This window comes from Electrona antarctica (assembly GCF_951216825.1).
Source record: "Electrona antarctica genome assembly, chromosome: 14".
Classification (NCBI taxonomy): Eukaryota; Metazoa; Chordata; class Actinopteri; order Myctophiformes; family Myctophidae; genus Electrona; species Electrona antarctica.
The window spans coordinates 50485987-50505221 of record NC_136795.1 but is presented as its reverse complement, the minus strand read 5'-3'; positions in this window follow the sequence as shown (position 1 = coordinate 50505221).

The window sequence follows — 19235 nt, the reverse complement described above, 5'->3', positions numbered from 1 at the left end:
ATTGGAACGATACAGTGAAGATTGGGAGGAACTGAAATTGGAACGATACAGAGAAGATTGGGAGCAAACTTAGGAAGTGGAATTCCAGCAACGAGGACACTCCCACAGTTTCACCAATGCGCAACCGTGTGGCTCATGGATGTCCAGACTGATATATCTATCTATCTATCTATCTATCTATCTACCTACCTATCTACCTATCTACCTATCTACCTATCTATCTATCTATCTATCTATCTATCTATCTATCTATCTATCTATCTATCTATCTATCTATCTATCTATCTAGCAAGCAAGCAAGCAAGCAAGCAAGCAAGCAAGCAAGCAAGCCAGGGTCAATTTTCTTGTTAGTGAACACCAATGACTACTCCCACAGTACCCTCCCCAAGTAACCTCAACCGTGAGACTCATGGATGTCCAGACTGAGACCCTTATATATTTGGTCAAGCCAGGGTGCTCCTGTGTCAGCTTCTGCTACACATGAAGATTGGGATCCTAGGAAGTGAAATTGGAACGATACAGAGGAGATTGGAATCAAACCAATAGGAAAGATCCGGGCCATTCTTCTCTGTTTTGCTCCCCTGCCTTATTGGCTCCCGAAAGCGTGCGGTCTTTCATTGGCCCAGCCGTTTCAACTCCCCGGCCAACGGAAGACCTCATTTTGTTTCACTTGCGTTGCCACGTCTGCTCGTTGCAAGCGCCTCACTCGTTCCACTAGACGGGCTGAGGACCGTCGCTGGTTTCTGCAGCAAAACATGGCAACGCCGGTGTTTTTCGGTGACTGTACATTACAGTCAAAAAGGGGCGTTATAAGGGGCGTTATATTTTGCTAAAGGGTGCAGAAGGTGTAATCACAGACCATCTGGGTGATACCGTTATTGACATTATTAATGTGAGCTGATAATTAAGACAGTTGTTAAAATAAAAGGACAATACAAATACTAAAATAGCCAATCTACAATCTCACATCTAAAAAATTAACCTTGGATATAACATTTAACCCCATGTACATATAGCCTATATGAAATGTGCTATTTAAAAACATGCTATTGTATTAAACTAATCTACTCTGTATTGTTTTTTATTAAAAAACTAATCTACTCTGTATTGTTTTTTATTAAAAAACTAATCTACTCTGTATTGTTCCAATTTTATTAAAAAACTAATCTACTCTGTATTGTTCCAATTTTATTAAACTAATCTACTCTGTATTGTTCCAATTTTATTAAAAAACGAATCTACTCTGTATTGTTCCAATTGTATTAAACTAATCTACTCTGTATTGTTCCAATTTTTGGAAAAAATTAGGTCATGCACAAGCAAAGGTTTGAATAACAATACTGATTGACTGACTGACTGACTGACTGACTGACTGACTGACTGACTGACTGACTGACTCAATCTTTAGCTCAATGTGCTTAGAAAAATATAGAATATATTAAAAAAGGTTATCATGCTCTAAGGTGTGCATAACTACTCATCTTTACTCATCTCTATGCTGTGTAAAGCGTCCCACACTTAGAGTATAGTAACTTGAAACCACTGTGCAGTCTCTCATTGGCCTGTGTCAACTTAATTGAGCCTTCCGTTGTTTCACTTGCGTTGCCACGTCTGCTTATTACAAGCGGATTTCGGCCTCACGTTGTCCACAAAATAGTTTGGGAACTTTCGCTGGTTTCTGTCGCAAGACATGGCAACACTTGTTCCCCAAGCACCGGACGGTGCTTTTGCAACCTGCAGCGGAGGAGGAAGAGACAGAGGTAGGCAGATGTTTATTTTACTCCCGAAAATATGATTCAAATGCCTCTATTTAAACACTAATCCCGAAATAAAAAGGTTCACTGAACACATATAGCATTGTGTGTTAAAGGTATTTTGGTTTTGATGTTACTGTCATGACTGGGACTTATTTAAACATGTGATATTATGCATTACTTGGTTTATTAGAAGGCTCAATGGCGATGCATGTATGATGGAACCTTTATATGAAAACAAAAGTGCTGAAAACCACTGATGCATTCCATAATTTCAATGTATTTAGAACAAAAAGTGAACAGACATGTCTCTAAATGTTCTGATGAATTCAACATGGTGGACCCTGTTGTAAACCAGTGTAATGCTTTATCAGTGTGTCGTCTACAGTAACAGTATTTGTATTGAGTTGTGCTTATGTAGCCATTCTGCAAACTGTTAAATAATTCAATCAATCATAAACCTGACCTGATCATTTATATGTGTATTCTTTTTTGTTTGTACATGATTGATTAGACAGTGTTGAATGTTAACATGTGAATGAGCAATTGTCCCTGCATTGTATCTGTACTTAACCTATATACAGTATTTATTTGTTGAATATCAAAAATAACCAATTGTCATTAATTGATATATATCAAAATCAAAATGTCATTATATCAGTTATTGGCAATAATGGCAATCTGTGCAGACATGGCTTCATGTTGTTTTTTATTCAGGTTTTTGCATATTTTTGAATGACAAATTGATTAAGATCATTGTTTGATTCTGCTTTTGTTTACACGTAGAATGGAAAGCAAACCCACATTTAGATTGACAGCGTCGGGGGAGCTCACCCTCCTGCTCACGGACGAAGCGGCGAGCATTGTCCTTGCCTTCAAGGCGGGGAAACTGCCTCCGTTTCGTGCCAAGAAGGCACAAAGGGTGTGCAGCGATGCCCTGGAGAGGGTGACAGCAGCAGGTGGAGACCTCGGTGATGGCCAACTGGTCCTCGGTGAGAGTGAGGTCCAGTTTGGTCAGTACCGGGGTCACACCTTCAAGTGGCTGCTGGAGCATGATGCTGGATATACCCTGCATCTCCTTGGTTCACATGAGGTCAGCACTGTTCATATTAGCAGTTCATATCTTTGTGAACCTGTATCATATTTTCCCTGACTCTGTGTTGTTGTTGTCGTCAAAACATCTCTGCAGGCGGAGCGTGCTGCTGGAGTCACCACCTCTGGCCCATGTATGGACAATAAGGACGCCCTGGCCCGCTACGTCCAGCCGTACCCTGAGGTCCAGAGAGCCATCAGCGCTCGCCGGGTCAGGGACGGCGTTGCCTCGCGCACGGAGGAGGACGAGAATGTGGTGGGCTTTGGGCCGCATGCCGACAAGTCATACAGGGCCCTGTATGACTCTGCAGAGACGGAGAGGTTAGTAACTAAGAGTTATATTGCTTGTTTGTCTCTTAATGCATATATATATATATATATATATATATATATATATATATATATATATACTGTTATGTTACCCCATAGATATGTCCAGTCCATACGGGACACGGTCCCTAAGAAAAAGGGGGGTCGCCTGGAGATGCTGAAAAAGTACATAGCGCGTAGGGATCAGGAGAAGAGGAACTCAGCAGGTTCCACCCTTCAGCCTCCTGACCCTAAGCGCCCACGACTGGCATCTGCAGGCCCTGGTGAGTGAATATACAAACATTGCATTATGTGGTGTGTGTGTAATACATATTAAATCTCAGCCTGTCTGTCTGTCTGTCTGTATGTCTGTCTCTCTCTCTCTCTCTCTCTCTCTCTCTCTCTCTCTCTCTGTGTGTGTACGTCCGCCCACGCAGGTGTACCCTCCTCCCAGACTCCTGCTGCTGCTCCAGCCACCAGCTCTGTGGCAGCAGCCTTGGAGAAGGACAACCCAGGTATAGAAATGTATTTCATGTCAGTGTGCTGTCCACACCTATCCACAATTGAGGTAATATGAAATTTAACCTGTTGTGACTGTTCTGTCATTCATTAGCTTAAACTGGATAAACATTGAAGCAGTAAGGTAGGTAACAATGTCGCCTGAAGGGTAGGTATAGACACTTGCGTCGCCGATGCCCGCTGTAGACTGTAGTGCTCGCTGGAGACTGTAGTGCTCGCTGTAGACTGTAGTGCCCGCTGTAAACTGTAGTGCTTGCATGTCTTTTACATTGCTTTTAGATCCACTAATAAGCTAGCTGCCTGTATGTATGTATGTATGTATGTATGTATGTATCTATGTACAGTATGTATGTGAATAGCTGATTCAATTGTATCTGTACAACTTGGCTGTGCTTCCTGGGGTATTAATGCACTATAACAAAAATAGGTTAGTACACTAACTTTTGCACATTGCTATAATTGCTTATAATCCACTTGTAATTTAAAACAGTAACTCTAAACCGATCACGTGACACTCTGCTCACAGACTTGTAAAGCTGCTTTGCAAGGTTCTTTTAAAAACTGCTAAACAACTAAATACTAATTGAAATCTATTTTTGTTTTGTTTAAGTGCTAAACAAAATAAAGGCTAATTCAAATGCTGATTTGTCTCCCAGCTCCCTCAAACTGGCTGGAGAGACAGGTCCCTGTAGGGCGCCATAGGGAGCGGTCTGCCCCAGCTGGACTGCCCCTGCCCAGAACTGCTGGTTCAGCGTAAGTATTACATTTAATGTAGATTAACAGTATACACAGGAAGGAGAAATACAGTGCTTGATGTGTCTATGACTCTTCTGACTGTTGTCAAAGGCCTCTGGGCCCCAGGTTGGCGGACCTTCTGGGACGGAGGAGCCTGTCCACTGCACAACTGCAGGCCAAGGTGGCCAAACATTATGGACCATGGACCGCAAGGCCTGCAGTTCCAGGTAACTCACTCTGTTCATCACTGTGATGACAATGTGACATTTCACATGTAACTGTCTTAAGGTGAAACATTCACACTTGTACTCGTGATTCGTGAGCTGTGAAATAAGACAAACATGTTGCAATAGTTATTTAATGGAGACTCAGAACATTCCAATTTCTACTGGTGATAATGGCCTGAAAAGTGTACCCATAATAATATTACATTTCTCCATGATCTTGTTTGTTCCTTGAATGTGAATCTTGTATGTTTTCATGCTTTGTGTGTCATGCAGGGAGACCTGCCCGACCAGCCCTACGACCAGCAGCAGCAGCACCACCACCATCATCACAGCTCCCTGTTGGAGCTGATGATGACCTGTTTCTGGCAGCACTGCTAGAAACAGAGAGCTGTAAGGATGTTGAGAGCTCTTGGTGTTTAGGTCTCTCACACACACATTTAAGGTCCAACTGTTTGATTCACATTTAAGGTCCAACTGTTTGATTATTTTTGCTTTAACGTGCAGCCACTGGAGATCAGACAGCCACAGCCGTGGTGGCTTCGGTTCCAGTGGCAGTGTCTGCAGCGCCTCAGGGTCCGGCTCCAGTCCCAGAGCCAGCGGCTCCAGTCCCAGAGCCAGCGGCTCCAGTCCCAGAGCCAGCAGCCCCCCTGCAGACACCTGTAGTGCCTCAGGGTCCTACCCGCATGCTGGTGCCAGAGACAGCAGCCCCCCTGCAGTTGGCAGCTCCCACTGATGATGTGAGTAATAGTATTTTGACTCAGGGCAAAAATAGCCAATCTACAAGCTCACAACGTGACTCGTTGTGAAACTCGTTGTGAACTTGTAGATCGGCAACAAATGTTTTCACTTTTTCCAGGTTCTTCTTCCACCTGGGTGGAAGAATTCCCTTCCCCCGGAAGAGCACAAGTGGGTGTCACAGGCGGCTGTCTGCCGTGACAGCAGGGGGTACCTGGACATCAAGCCGTCTCTGACCAGCATGTGGGTTTTCCCTCCTGGACCCAGGCCTACCTACAACCAGCCACCCTCATCACCTGATGCCTTCTTCCAGAGTCGGCTGTTCCTCTGGATTCCTGTCCGCCTATGGGAATTCAAGCCACTCTGTGCAGACCCAAATTGTCGGCGTGAGAAACGCCGGCTGACAAAATGCGGTCTGTACAAGACCGTCCGGAAGGTCTTGGACATCGACGGCTGGTACTTCATGGCCACGGAGTACCTTGAATGCCGTCGATGCAAGAAGAAGGTGTCAGCGTGGTCGCAGGACATTTTCGATCAGCTTGATCCGGGTCAGCGTGAGCAGTTCCCTGCTATCCTGACCTACAAGTTAGTGTTTTCATTTCAATAGTGTTATTGAACCTGTGTGTGTGTGTGTGTGTGTGTGTGTGTGTGTGTGTGTGTGTGTGTGTGTGTGTGTGTGTGTGTGTGTGTGTGTGTGTGTGTGTGTGTGTGTGTGTGTGTGTGTGTGTGTGTGTGTGTGTGTGCGCGCGCGCGCGTGCGTGCGTGCGTGCGACAGGTGTTTGGCCGCTCTGCGGTGCACTTTGCAGCAGTTTGTTTGGGAAAATGACCAAAAGGCCCTCTCTCCCTGTCCCTCTCTCTCTGTCTCCCTGTCTCTCTAACAGGCTGTCCTGCGACAAGAGGGTGGCTCGCTTGATGCAGGAGCGCACTTTGGGGAACAGTGCCTCCTGCTTGTACAAGCAGCTGTGCAAACAGCACCACCTCCACTGGAGGGCACGGTCCATCAGGTACCTCTCCATGTGCCGCAAGTTTCTGGGGCACTTCACGGCGACACCCCCACCCCAAAGGGTGCCAGTGCCCTCTCCAAAATGGCTGTTAACAGTATATGCCCAGGATGTGCTGTTACGGCTTGAGGAGTTGAAGTCAAAGGTCACCTGTGTGTATGGGTCCGTCTTGAAGATGGACTCAACTAAGCAGGTAAAGCATTTCAGTTTTAAATATTGTAATGAATAATGTCTTGTTTCTTTTGTGGGAGGTGTTTTCACTTTAAATATGCATTATTTTGAGCCCATATGGAAAAAACATGTTCTCAGCCGCCTGTAATTGTGTGTGCATATTCAGGTGGCCAAGAAACTTGCGGGTGACGCTGCACACACCGCCGAATGGGTCACCAATGTGGGCAACGAGGTGGGGCAGGTCCTCATCTCGGTGCTCACAGAAGGTGAGGGCAAGGGCCTGCTGCCCATGTGCGCAGGACTTGTGCAGCGTTACGCCAACGCTGGAGAGGACCCTCCCCAGCTCCTCTATGTGGACCGGGACTGCTGTGCCATCAGGGGCAGGTCCAAGGCCGCAAACATGTTCCCAGAGTGGGACCAGCTGGTGGTGAGGCTCGACGTGTGGCACTTCATGCGTCGTCTGGCGCTGGGTGTCACCACTGAGAGCCACCAGCTGCATGGCCTGTTCATGGGGCGGATATCCAACTGCATATTTTCCTGGGATGCAGAGGATATCGCCCTGCTGCGACAGGCCAAGCGGTCGGAGCTGGTGGAGAAGCAGCGGGGGGTCAGTCCGTCCTACGCCCAGGTGAATGATCTCCCTTTCTATATAATATACTTTCGCTATTGAAAAATAGCAGACCTACAAGCTCGTAGCGCGCCACTCGGTGGCGCGCTACGAGCTTGTAGGTCTGCTATTTTTGAAAAGTCTTAACAGGCCTTTTCATAGCCCCATTTCATGTTGTGTTGTAACATATACTGTAACATACTCTATTGTATTGGTTTGTTTTTAATTTCACCCACCGGCTGATTGGTCGAGTTTTCTTTTTTCTCTCTCTTTTTATTATTATTGACATGTTCTATTTGTATTGTGAAGCACTTTGTGACTCTAAGGTGCTCTACAAATTAACTTTACTAACTTACATACATACTTACTTGCAGGTCTCCAGCAGCCTCACCCCCAAAGAGCTTGCACGGCACTGTCGTCGCCGCACGCGCGGGACACAGGAGACCGTGCGTCTCTTTGAGGAGCTGCTGGAGGCGTTCAAGGACGCGACAGACACCATGGGGGTCCCGCTGCTGGACCGTGCAAAAATGCAGGAGATTTGGCAGTCTCAGAAACGCCACATAGAGTGCATCCAGGACCCTGTGGAGGTGCAACTCTACAGGAAGACGGGTGAGCTGACCAAGGGGGGAGTCGTGCTGCCCGTCTTCAGATGCGCCCGCGGGACAACGTCGTTGGAGTCATTCCACCTGCACCTCAACCGCTTTATCCCTGGTGAGTATCTAGTACAAGAGAGTGGGGAAGGCGTGCGTGCGTGCGTGCGTGCGTGCGTGTCTGTAACGTCTTTTTTACCTGTCATGTTTTAGGTACAAGTGCAAACGCCCTGCACTTCCAGGCGTATCTGGTAGAGGGGTTGGCGCGGTGGAATGACGACCGCATGGCAGCATCACTGGACATGGATGGCGTTTCTGAGATCTGCTACAGTGGCCAGATGCAGCACTACCACAACCAGCTGAGTCAGGAGGTCCTGGGACTCAAGCTGGAAGTGGACTACCCTCTGCCTGGAGAGTATACAGGTGAACTGATAGGGCTAGAGTACCTATACTCCCAGACAGAGGCAGTGCTGCACCTGGACGTCGGCAGGGACCCCGATGTTCCGGATGGGATCGGCGACGAGGACTACGAGGTGGAGGACGAGGGCTTTGAGGACGCGGCGTCGGTGGACAACGACCCCACCCTGTCCCTATACAGCCTGGAGGAAACGCTGCCACCCATTGCCCGCCCGGCAGCCCCGTCTTCCACCACCGTAGCGCCTACGCCGACCCAGTCGGACCCTGCCGACACGCCACTGCCCGGACCAGCCGAGCAAGGGACCGTCCCTGACAGCCAGGCCGCTCCCCAGGATGAGGATGATGCCACACCTGGGCCAGCCGAGCAGCGCGCTGTCCCTGACAGCCAGGCTGCTCCCCAGGATGAAGGCACACCTGGGCCAGCTGGGGAGCCGGACGACGTATGTATTGTACACAGCATCATAATTGTTGAGTAGGAACGACTCCATATGTGGAACATATTAACAACTTTACAATTTCCCTTTTTTGTTTCTATTTTTGTTTAGGATGCCATGGGTCCTGATGGAGCCATGGGTTACCAGCATGTCGTCCGCCTGGCTGTCAGTCTGGTGAAGCTGCGACACCAGCATGCTGTGACGCTGGCGAAGGAGGAGGAGATACTGGCCCTCTGGGAAAAGCTTCCAGAGGGTGACAAGGCAGCAGTCTCCTACTCCCCCCGCCACAAGGACAGAGTCACAGCGGGACGGTTCAGGGCCAAGCCTTCCAAGACGTCTGTCGTACCTGGGACAGACAGTGTGAAGCGGTAAGCTGTTGGCATATAGTGCTTATTCTTTTCCATAAAAATAAGCCAATTCCGATAAGCTAATAGAAGAATGAATACATTATTATTATTATTATTATTATTATAGTATTGTCATTACCTGTGCTTTTCTTTGGTTGTTTATTTTACAGCTCTATGCTCGGCCACGGGTCTCCTGCACAATGGCCTGACTGCAGCCGGCTGGTCGAGGCCATGTGCGTTGAGCTGAGCCGCATCTACCCTGCTGGCAGGAGTTTGTGCGGCAAGCGGCGTAACCGGTGGGGTATGGTGAAGATGGACTACTGCAAGGTGAGGGACTTAGTCCTTGCCAACCCCACCGTCATGGCCCAGACCAGAATCCAGCTCGTCGAGCTGAATGAGGTGACACTGAGGCAGTGGTGAGTTCTAACACATTATTTTTAAGCTCTACGATCTTGTAGATCTGCTATATTTGAAAAAATGTGGTGCACATCTTTGAATATATTCTTTTAACTGAAAGTAATTCCTGTCTGCATTTCGCCTGCAGGTACAAAGTCAGGGAGAAGAGACAGGAGCGGGACGTCCTTCACCTGACTGTGGCCCAGCCCAGTGTCTCCGACATCAGCTCCGAGCCTCTCCCGGCTGCACTCAGCAGGCCAGTCCAGGTGCCAAAACACCAGCACCGCCCCATGGCAGCCATCAGCCTCCCTCCGCTCGTCATCCGCCAGCCTACCCTTGTGATGCCTCCTCCTCCTCTTCCTCCCATCCAGCCTGGACTCCAGCAGCCCCCTGGACTCCAGCCCCCTGGACTACAGGCCATCGCCCCCCAGCTCCATGGGGCGCTTGTCCCTCCCCCACTCCCAGGTCTTTCCAGGACTACGCAGTGGCGCAAGAAGAGGCAGGAGGAGGCTGCGGCAGCTCAAGGGACTCCTGCACAGGCAAAAAGTGTCACCTTCCACACCTGCTCCAGGTGCAAACAGCCCAAGACCAAGGCATTTGGCCACAGCCAGGTCACAATAGGTGGAAGGAAGGTGCACTTTTGCTCTCAGGCGGAGGGCATGCCTGTGCAGGAGTGGCTGGCGATGATGAGGACAGGCGGTGAGGGTGGTGGTGCGACCTGAAGGGATTTTTGAGTGGTGCAACCACTCCCTTACGGAGCTTTTCACCCACCACCTGTGCGCTCAATGCACACACAAACACACACGCACATATTAACTGTATATATGATGCTTTTGGGTGTGCCAGTACAGTACAGTGACATACAGTACAGTGACAGTACTGACAGTTGGGATGTAGACGTGCCCTACTACGAGGCCGAGGGCGGGCCTAGCTGCCCTCTGTCTGACAGTGTGTTTGGTTGCCCTGGCAACACACTTACCATCTCGGGGGGGTCGCTAGCGAGACCTGCTGTTATATCCTCACCTCACCTAACCCTAACCCCCCCGGTCATTCTCTCCATCCCTCTCTACAACCTATTTAAAAATACACAAATCTATGCCAGCGTGCCATCATTGTTTGCTTTTAAAGTGCTTTTAGTGCTTTTAGTTTCTGGCTTTATTTTTTTATTTTTGAAAGTGAATGTGTGTGTATCTATGTACTGTATTTGCAAATGCTGCAAATCATGAACCATTGTGTGATTCCCCAGAAATTGTGCACACACATTCCCACTAGGCGAGGAATAAATGCCACATGGACATTTTCAACTCAGCCTCATGGTGGCGCTATAACTGCACACAAAAAATAAAAGAAAATGAGTATTCTGAAGTTTGTCATTGTCTGTCAATAATTGTATATTAATAGTCTAGCAAAATCTGATTTAACGGTATTATGGTTGTGAGCTTGTAGATCGGTCCCAGTTCAAAGGTAAGTAATGTTCAAAGGTACGGGACAATTCTAGTCTTTCTTATCAGGGATGGAACCAGATCATTTTAAATCCTGGCTATGCCAATAAAGGAAACAAGAAATGGGTATTACATTTTATATTGCTAAAGGGTGCTGAAGGTGTAATTACAGACTATCTGGGTGATATTAACTTGGTGTCTTTACACTCTATAATTTGACATTTGATTTAAACATACAAAGGACAAAAGTGTCATCCCAGCAGGTTATAGAGCAATGCAGGGACTCGCACCCCATACAGTCCAGCAGAAGCTGGCTATAGTACTATTACCATTGCTTTGTGTTGCTTCGTGACACTGAGTTCATTGCATGTTGTTTAAGCTAACTGCTATAAAAATACTAAAATAGCACGGTATTACATGATGCTAGCAGATCTGCTATTTCTTTTAAACAATACAAGTCTTGTGTGGACAAAAACAGATTCATTTAGAGGTCCTACACATGCAAAGGTTTGAACAATAATAAAATATACACTGCTGTAAACAATAGGTCTAACTGACCAGCATGGCCAGACTGACTGACTCAATCTATAGCTCAATGTGCTTAATGCTCAAATATTGAATATGAAAACGAAAGGTTATCATGCTCTAAGCCTCTAAGGTGTGCATATCAACAACTCATATTTATGCTCTGTGGGTCCTAGCCGCAATTTGCAACTCTAGATTTTTTTATAATGGCATGAATCTAGAGTTGCAATACCCTCCATTGACTCCCCACTCATCATTTTGCGTTTGCGATCTGCTTGTCTTAAACGACGTTAAACTCACCAACATTGCAGCTGTAGTCCAAGCTTGAATTATTCTCTTTCAATCTGCAAAGCTTGTTTTTCATAAAAATCCCCCGTAGACATGTTATGAGCTACTTTCTGTCAAGAAATTCTGTGCAAGTGATTCTTTTTCTAAGTGCTGGAGTTTGGAAGCGCTCGTCGTCTGTCACTGAACGTCCCTGCATGCATCTGTTTCGCATTTGCACATAATGCAGGAGGCAGCAGCGCGACCCCTTAATAAAAACGAGCGCTTCCAAACTCCAACATTTCTTCTTCTTGACAGAAAGTAGCTCATAACATGTCTACGGGGGATTTTTATGAAAAACAAGCTTTGCAGATTGAAAGAGAATAATTCAAGCTTGGACTACAGCTGCAATGTTGGTGAGTTTAACGTCGTTTAAGACAAGCAGATCGCAAACGCAAAATGATGAGTGGGGAGTCAATGGAGGGTATTGCAACTCTAGATTCATCCCATTATAAAAAAATCTAGAGTTGCAAATTGCGGCTATGTGGGTCCCACGTCTGTCCTACTGTATGGGTCCCACATCTGTCCTGCTGTCTGCCTGAGCACCATTTGACTGACCAACACTATTACACAGATTTCACATCCTAGATTAATCTACACATGAATCCACTGTGCTGATTAATGACACATGATATAGGAGTGCAAAAACGTTGTATTGTGATGTCACATGGGTGAACAGATTATAATAAATAGCCCATGCAAACGATGTAAACAAAGCAGAGCTAACGTGGCTAACATCTCTGTTTGGCTATAACATTATTACTAACCTAAGAAATGTCCCCAAAGCTATCAAATACCAAGTCAAGTCTTTATCTAACCCTAAGCGGATAAAACACGATTTAATTCACTGTTATGGTGCACTGAGTAATGATATGTGATTAAATAATCTTACCTGTCTTCTCCCAAATTGGAACGATACAGCAGCCCACATTGGAACGATACATAGAAGATGACGTCCAAAGAGTATGCCAAATAAATCAGAAAACGTTCCAAATTAATTTTCGGGTCCTTATTGGTGCCTAAGGAGAACCACAAAGACACTAATTATGTTGCTAATATTTTATAAAATAAATTACAAACGAATAATTCCTCCACTGTCTGTCTGTGTGTGTGGGCACTGCACTGGGGAGCAATGGCCGCCATGCAGAAATGAGAAGAGAAGAGAGGGGCGGGACAAGGGGGTTGAAACAGGCCAATGGGAGACCGCGCGATCCGGGCAAGTCCAATCGGTGGGCCTAGAATTTGTTTCAAGGTTGAAACAAAGTTGAAACAGTTGAAACATTGAAACAGAGAAGATCCGGGGCCAGTAGGCACGAAAGATCCCGGCGCAAGGATGACACGCAAATTCGTGAAGCGTTCCGTATTTTTAACCATTTTGAGGGAGGGTTAGCTTATTTCCTTTTTTTTTTCTTTTTTTCATGTGTTTTTGACCATTCAATTGCCTTCTGTAGATCCTCCCGAGTATAACGAGTGGTCACACCCATGTCCCATTCGCCCAGAGTGAGGAGTTATTGATTTTCAAACGTTTTCGACAAATTTCATTTGTGGGGTTAGGGTTAGGGTTAGGGTTAGTCGTTTGTGGGAAAGGCTTAAAATATTTTTTTCTTTTTTAATTTTCCAACTCATTTTTGGTCGCTGAGTCAAACGGTGGTCAAATTAAAGCAAACCAATAGGAAGTGAATTTGGAACGATACAGAGAAGATTGGGATCAAACCAAAAGGAAGCAAGCAAGCAAGCAAGCCATCTATCTATCTATCTATCTATCTATCTATCTATCTATCTATAATAAAATTGGAACGATACAGAGAAGAATGGGATCAGACCAATAGGAACTGAAATTGGAACGATACAGTGAAGATTGGGATCATAGGAAGTAAAATTGGAACGATACAGAGAAGATTGGGAGGAACTGAAATTGGAACGATACAGAGAAGATTGGGATCATAGGAAGTAAAATTGGAACGATACAGAGAAGAATGGGATCAGACCAATAGGAACTGAAATTGGAACGATACAGTGAAGATTGGGATCATAGGAAGTAAAATTGGAACGATACAGAGAAGATTGGGATCATAGGGAGTGAAATTGGAACGATACAGAGAAGATTGGGAGCAAACCAATAGGTAGTGAAATTGGAACGATACAGAGAAGATTGGGATCATAGGAGATGAAACCTGAACGACACAGAGAAGATTGGGAGCAAACCAATAGGAAGGGAAATTGGAACGATACAGAGAAGATTGGGATCAAACCAATAGGAAGTGAAATTGGAACATACAGAGAAGATTGGGATCATAGGGTGTGAAATTGGAACGATACAGAGAAGATTGAGATCATAGGAAGTGAAATTGGAACGATACAGAGAAGATTGGGATCAAACCAATAGGAACTGAAATTGGAACGATACAGAGAAGATTGGGATCAAACCAATAGGAACTGAAATAGGAACGATAAAGAGAAGATTGGGATCATAGGAGATGAAACCTGAACGACACAGTGAAGATTGGGAGCAAACCAATAGGAACTGAAATTGGAACGATTCAGAGAAGATTGGGATCAAACCAATAGGAACTGTAATTGGAACGATACAGAGAAGATTGGGATCATAGGAAGTGAAATTGGAACGATACAGAGAAGATTGGGAGCAAACCAATAGGAAGTGAAATTGGAACGATACAGAGAAGATTGGGATCAAACCAATAGGAAGTGAAATTGGAACATACAGAGAAGATTGGGATCATAGGGAGTGAAATTGGAACGATACAGAGAAGATTGGGATCAAACCAATAGGAAGTGAAATTGGAACATACAGAGAAGATTGGGATCATAGGGTGTGAAATTGGAACGATACAGAGAAGATTGAGATCATAGGAAGTGAAATTGGAACGATACAGAGAAGATTGGGATCAAACCAATAGGAACTGAAATTGGAACGATACAGAGAAGATTGGGATAAAACCAATAGGAACTGAAATAGGAACGATAAAGAGAAGATTGGGATCATAGGAGATGAAACCTGAACGACACAGTGAAGATTGGGAGCAAACCAATAGGAACTGAAATTGGAACGATTCAGAGAAGATTGGGATCAAACCAATAGGAACTGTAATTGGAACGATACAGAGAAGATTGGGATCATAGGAAGTGAAATTGGAACGATACAGAGAAGATTGGGAGCAAACCAATAGGAAGTGAAATTGGAACGATACAGAGAAGATTGGGATCAAACCAATAGGAAGTGAAATTGGAACATACAGAGAAGATTGGGATCATAGGGAGTGAAATTGGAACGATACAGAGAAGATTGAGATCATAGGAAGTGAAATTGGAACGATACAGAGAAGATTGGGATCAAACCAATAGGAACTGAAATTGGAACGATACAGAAAAGATTGGGATCAAACCAATAGGAACTGAAATTGGAACGATAAAGAGAAGATTGGGATCATAGGAGATGAAACCTGTGAAGATTGGGAGCAAACCAATAGGAACTGAAATTGGAAAGATTCAGAGAAGATTCGGATCAAACCAATAGGAACTGTAATTGGAACGATACAGAGAAGATTGAGATCATAGGAAGTGAAATTGGAACGATACAGAGAAGATTGGGAGCAAACCAATAGGAAGTGAAATTGGAACGATTCAGAGAAGATTGGAATCAAACCAATAGGAACTGAAATTGGAACGATGCAGAGAAGATTGGGATCAAACCAATAGGAACTGAAATTGGAACGATGAAGAGAAGATTGGGAGCAAACCAATAGGAACTGAAATTGAAACGATGCACAGAAGATTGGGAGCAAACAGATAGGAACTGAAATTGGAACGATACAGAGAAGATTGGGATCATAGGACGTGAAATTGGAACGATACAGAGAAGATTGGGATCATAGGAAGTAAAATTGGAACGATACAGAGAAGATTGGGAGGAACTGAAATTGGAACGATACAGAGAAGATTGGGATCATAGGAAGTAAAATTGGAACGATACAGAGAAGAATGGGATCAGACCAATAGGAACTGAAATTGGAACGATACAGAGAAGATTGAGATCATAGGAAGTGAAATTGGAACGATACAGAGAAGATTGGGAGCAAACCAATAGGAAGTGAAATTGGAACGATTCAGAGAAGATTGGGATCAAACCAATAGGAACTGTAATTGGAACGATACAGAGAAGATTGGGATCATAGGAAGTGAAATTGGAACGATACAGAGAAGATTGGGATCAAACCAATAGGAAGTGAAATTGGAACATACAGAGAAGATTGGGATCATAGGGAGTGAAATTGGAACGATACAGAGAAGATTGAGATCATAGGAAGTGAAATTGGAACGATACAGAGTAGATTGGGATCAAACCAATAGGAACTGAAATTGAAACGATACAGAAAAGATTGGGATCAAACCAATAGGAACTGAAATTGGAACGATAAAGAGAAGATTGGGATCATAGGAGATGAAACCTGTGAAGATTGGGAGCAAACCAATAGGAACTGAAATTGGAAAGATTCAGAGAAGATTCGGATCAAACCAATAGGAACTGTAATTGGAACGATACAGAGAAGATTGAGATCATAGGAAGTGAAATTGGAACGATACAGAGAAGATTGGGAGCAAACCAATAGGAAGTGAAATTGGAACGATTCAGAGAAGATTGGAATCAAACCAATAGGAACTGAAATTGGAACGATGCAGAGAAGATTGGGATCAAACCAATAGGAACTGAAATTGGAACGATGAAGAGAAGATTGGGAGCAAACCAATAGGAACTGAAATTGAAACGATGCACAGAAGATTGGGAGCAAACAGATAGGAACTGAAATTGGAACGATACAGAGAAGATTGGGATGATAGGACGTGAAATTGGAATGATACAGAGAAGATTGGGATCAGACCAATAGGAACTGAAATTGGAACGATACAGAGAAGATTGGGATCAGACCAATAGGAACTGAAATTGGAACGATACAGAGAAGATTGGGATCATAGGAAGTGAAATTGGAACGATACAGAGAATATTGGGATCATAGGAAGTGAAATTGGAACAATACAGAGAAGATTGGGATCATAGGAAGTGAAATTGGAACGATGCAGAGAAGATTGGGATCATAGGAGATGAAACTGGAACGACACAGAGAAGATTGGGAGCAAACCAATAGGAACTGAAATTAAAACGATGCAGAGAAGATTGGGAGCAAACCAATAGGAACTGAAATTGGAACGATACAGAGAAGATTGGGATCATAGGAAGTGAAATTGGAACGATACAGAGAAGATTGGGATCAAACCAATAGGAACTGAAATTGGAACGATACAGAGAAGATTGGGATCATAGGAAGTGAAATTGGAACGATACAGAGAAGATTGGGAGCAAACCAATAGGAAGTGAAATTGGAACGATTCAGAGAAGATTGGAATCAAAACAATAGGAACTGAAATTGGAACGATACAGAAAAGATTGGGATCAAACCAATAGGAACTGAAATTGGAACGATGCAGAGAAGATTGGGAGCAAACCAATAGGAACTGAAATTGGAACGATACAGAGAAGATTGGGATCATAGGAAGTGAAATTGGAACGATACAGAGAACATTGGGATCATAGGAAGTGAAATTGGAACGATACAGAGAAGATTGGGATCAAACCAATAGGAACTGAAATTGGAACGATACAGAGAAGATTGGGATCATAGGAAGTGAAATTGGAACGATACAGAGAACATTGGGATCATAGGAAGTGAAATTGGAACGATACAGAGAAGATTGGGATCAAACCAATAGGAACTGAAATTGGAACGATACAGAGAAGATTGGGATCATAGGAAGTGAAAAATAATCCGACCATTCTTCTCCCCTGCCTTATTGGCTCCCGAAAAGCGTGCAGTCTCCCATTGGCCCGTCCGTTTCAACCTGTTTCAACCTCCCTCGGCCAACGGGAGACCTCCCTTGTTCCACTCGCATTGCCACGTCTGCTCGTTGCAAGCCTCGCGTCGTCCACGAGACAGGCTGAGGACCGTCGCTGGTTTCTGCGGCAAAACATGGCAACACTGGTGTTTGTCAGTGACTGTACATTACAGTCTAAAAGGGCTATTATATTTTAAATTGATATTCATATTTTGGCTAAAGGGTGCTGGGTGATATCATTATTGACATTATTAATGTGACCTGATAATTAAGACAGTTGTTAAAATAAAACAACAATACAAATACTAAAAGGCCAATCTACAATCAGCACAGTATTACATGATTCTCACAGCTAAATAATTAACCTTGGATTTAACATTTAACCCCATATACATAGCCTTTATGAAATGAGCAGATCTACAAGCTCACAACATGCTATTTAAAAACATGCTATTGTATTGTTCCAATTTTAGTAAAAAAAAAAAATCTACTCTGAATTGTTCCAATTTTAGGAAAAGAATAGGTCATGCACATGCAAAGGTTTGAATAATAATAATTTAAAAAAAAACACTGATGTAATAAATAGGTCTAACTGATCAGCTTGACCAGACTGACTCAATCTTTGGAACGATTCAGAGAAGATTGGGAGCAAACCAATAGGAACTAAAATTGGAATGATGCAGAGAAGTTTGGGAGCAAACCAATAGGAACTGAAATTGGAACGATTCAGAGAAGATTGGGATAAAACCAATAGGAACTGAAATTGGAACGATTCAGAGAAGATTGGGAGCAAACCAATAGGAAGTTAAATTGGAATGATGCAGAAGATTGGGAGCAAACCAATAGGAAGTGAAATTGGAACGATGCAGAAGATTGGGAGCAAACCAATAGGAACTGAAATTGGAACGATGCAGAAGATTGGGATAAAACCAATATCTGATATGTCCCCTATATGGGGACTAAATATTAAACAGATTTTTTGACTCAGGAGTTGAAAAAGGGGCTTGCTCCGTTCAGTCCACGCATCGAACCGGCATTGCCGTGCCGCCGGGAACGGTGCATGTTACCACGGAAACGGTCAGTAGTGTGACGTCGGGCCACGACATCACGCTACCCTATAAAAGAGGACGTAGGCGTCCAGAAGTGTGTGTTCCCAGGATAATCTCAGCAGTAAGACCGACAAGACATAGCTACGCGTACCAGTGCCAGGCAAGACCAGTGAGGTATACCATCTAGCAAGACGTAGGTTGACTCAGAGGTGCCAGGTCAACAACACCATATAAACATATATATATAATCATCACCAGTATAAAAAGAGGTATCTGGGTCCAAGTACTCAGACTCAAGCCCTCTTCCAGACTCCCTCTTACACCACAGCCCTTAGTCAGCTGCCTATATATAGGAATATAGGGAATCGTCTTTACATGGTCCTTCGAGCCGGATGGCCATGCAAGAAGAGGCAGGACCCCCACCACAAACAGCACGGGACGATACTCATGCAATACCCATGCAAGAAGAAGCAGGACCTCCCCCACAAACAGAACGACAATCTACCCCAGCTGGATCCACATGATACGGTGTACGGTGATCATCATCGCCCTGCTGTCACCGCCTGCTGCCGTTATCTGCCACAGCAGTCCAACCGCCGTCAGACTCCCCCTCCAATGAAAAGACGAATGAACTCACATCGGCCGACATCCGTA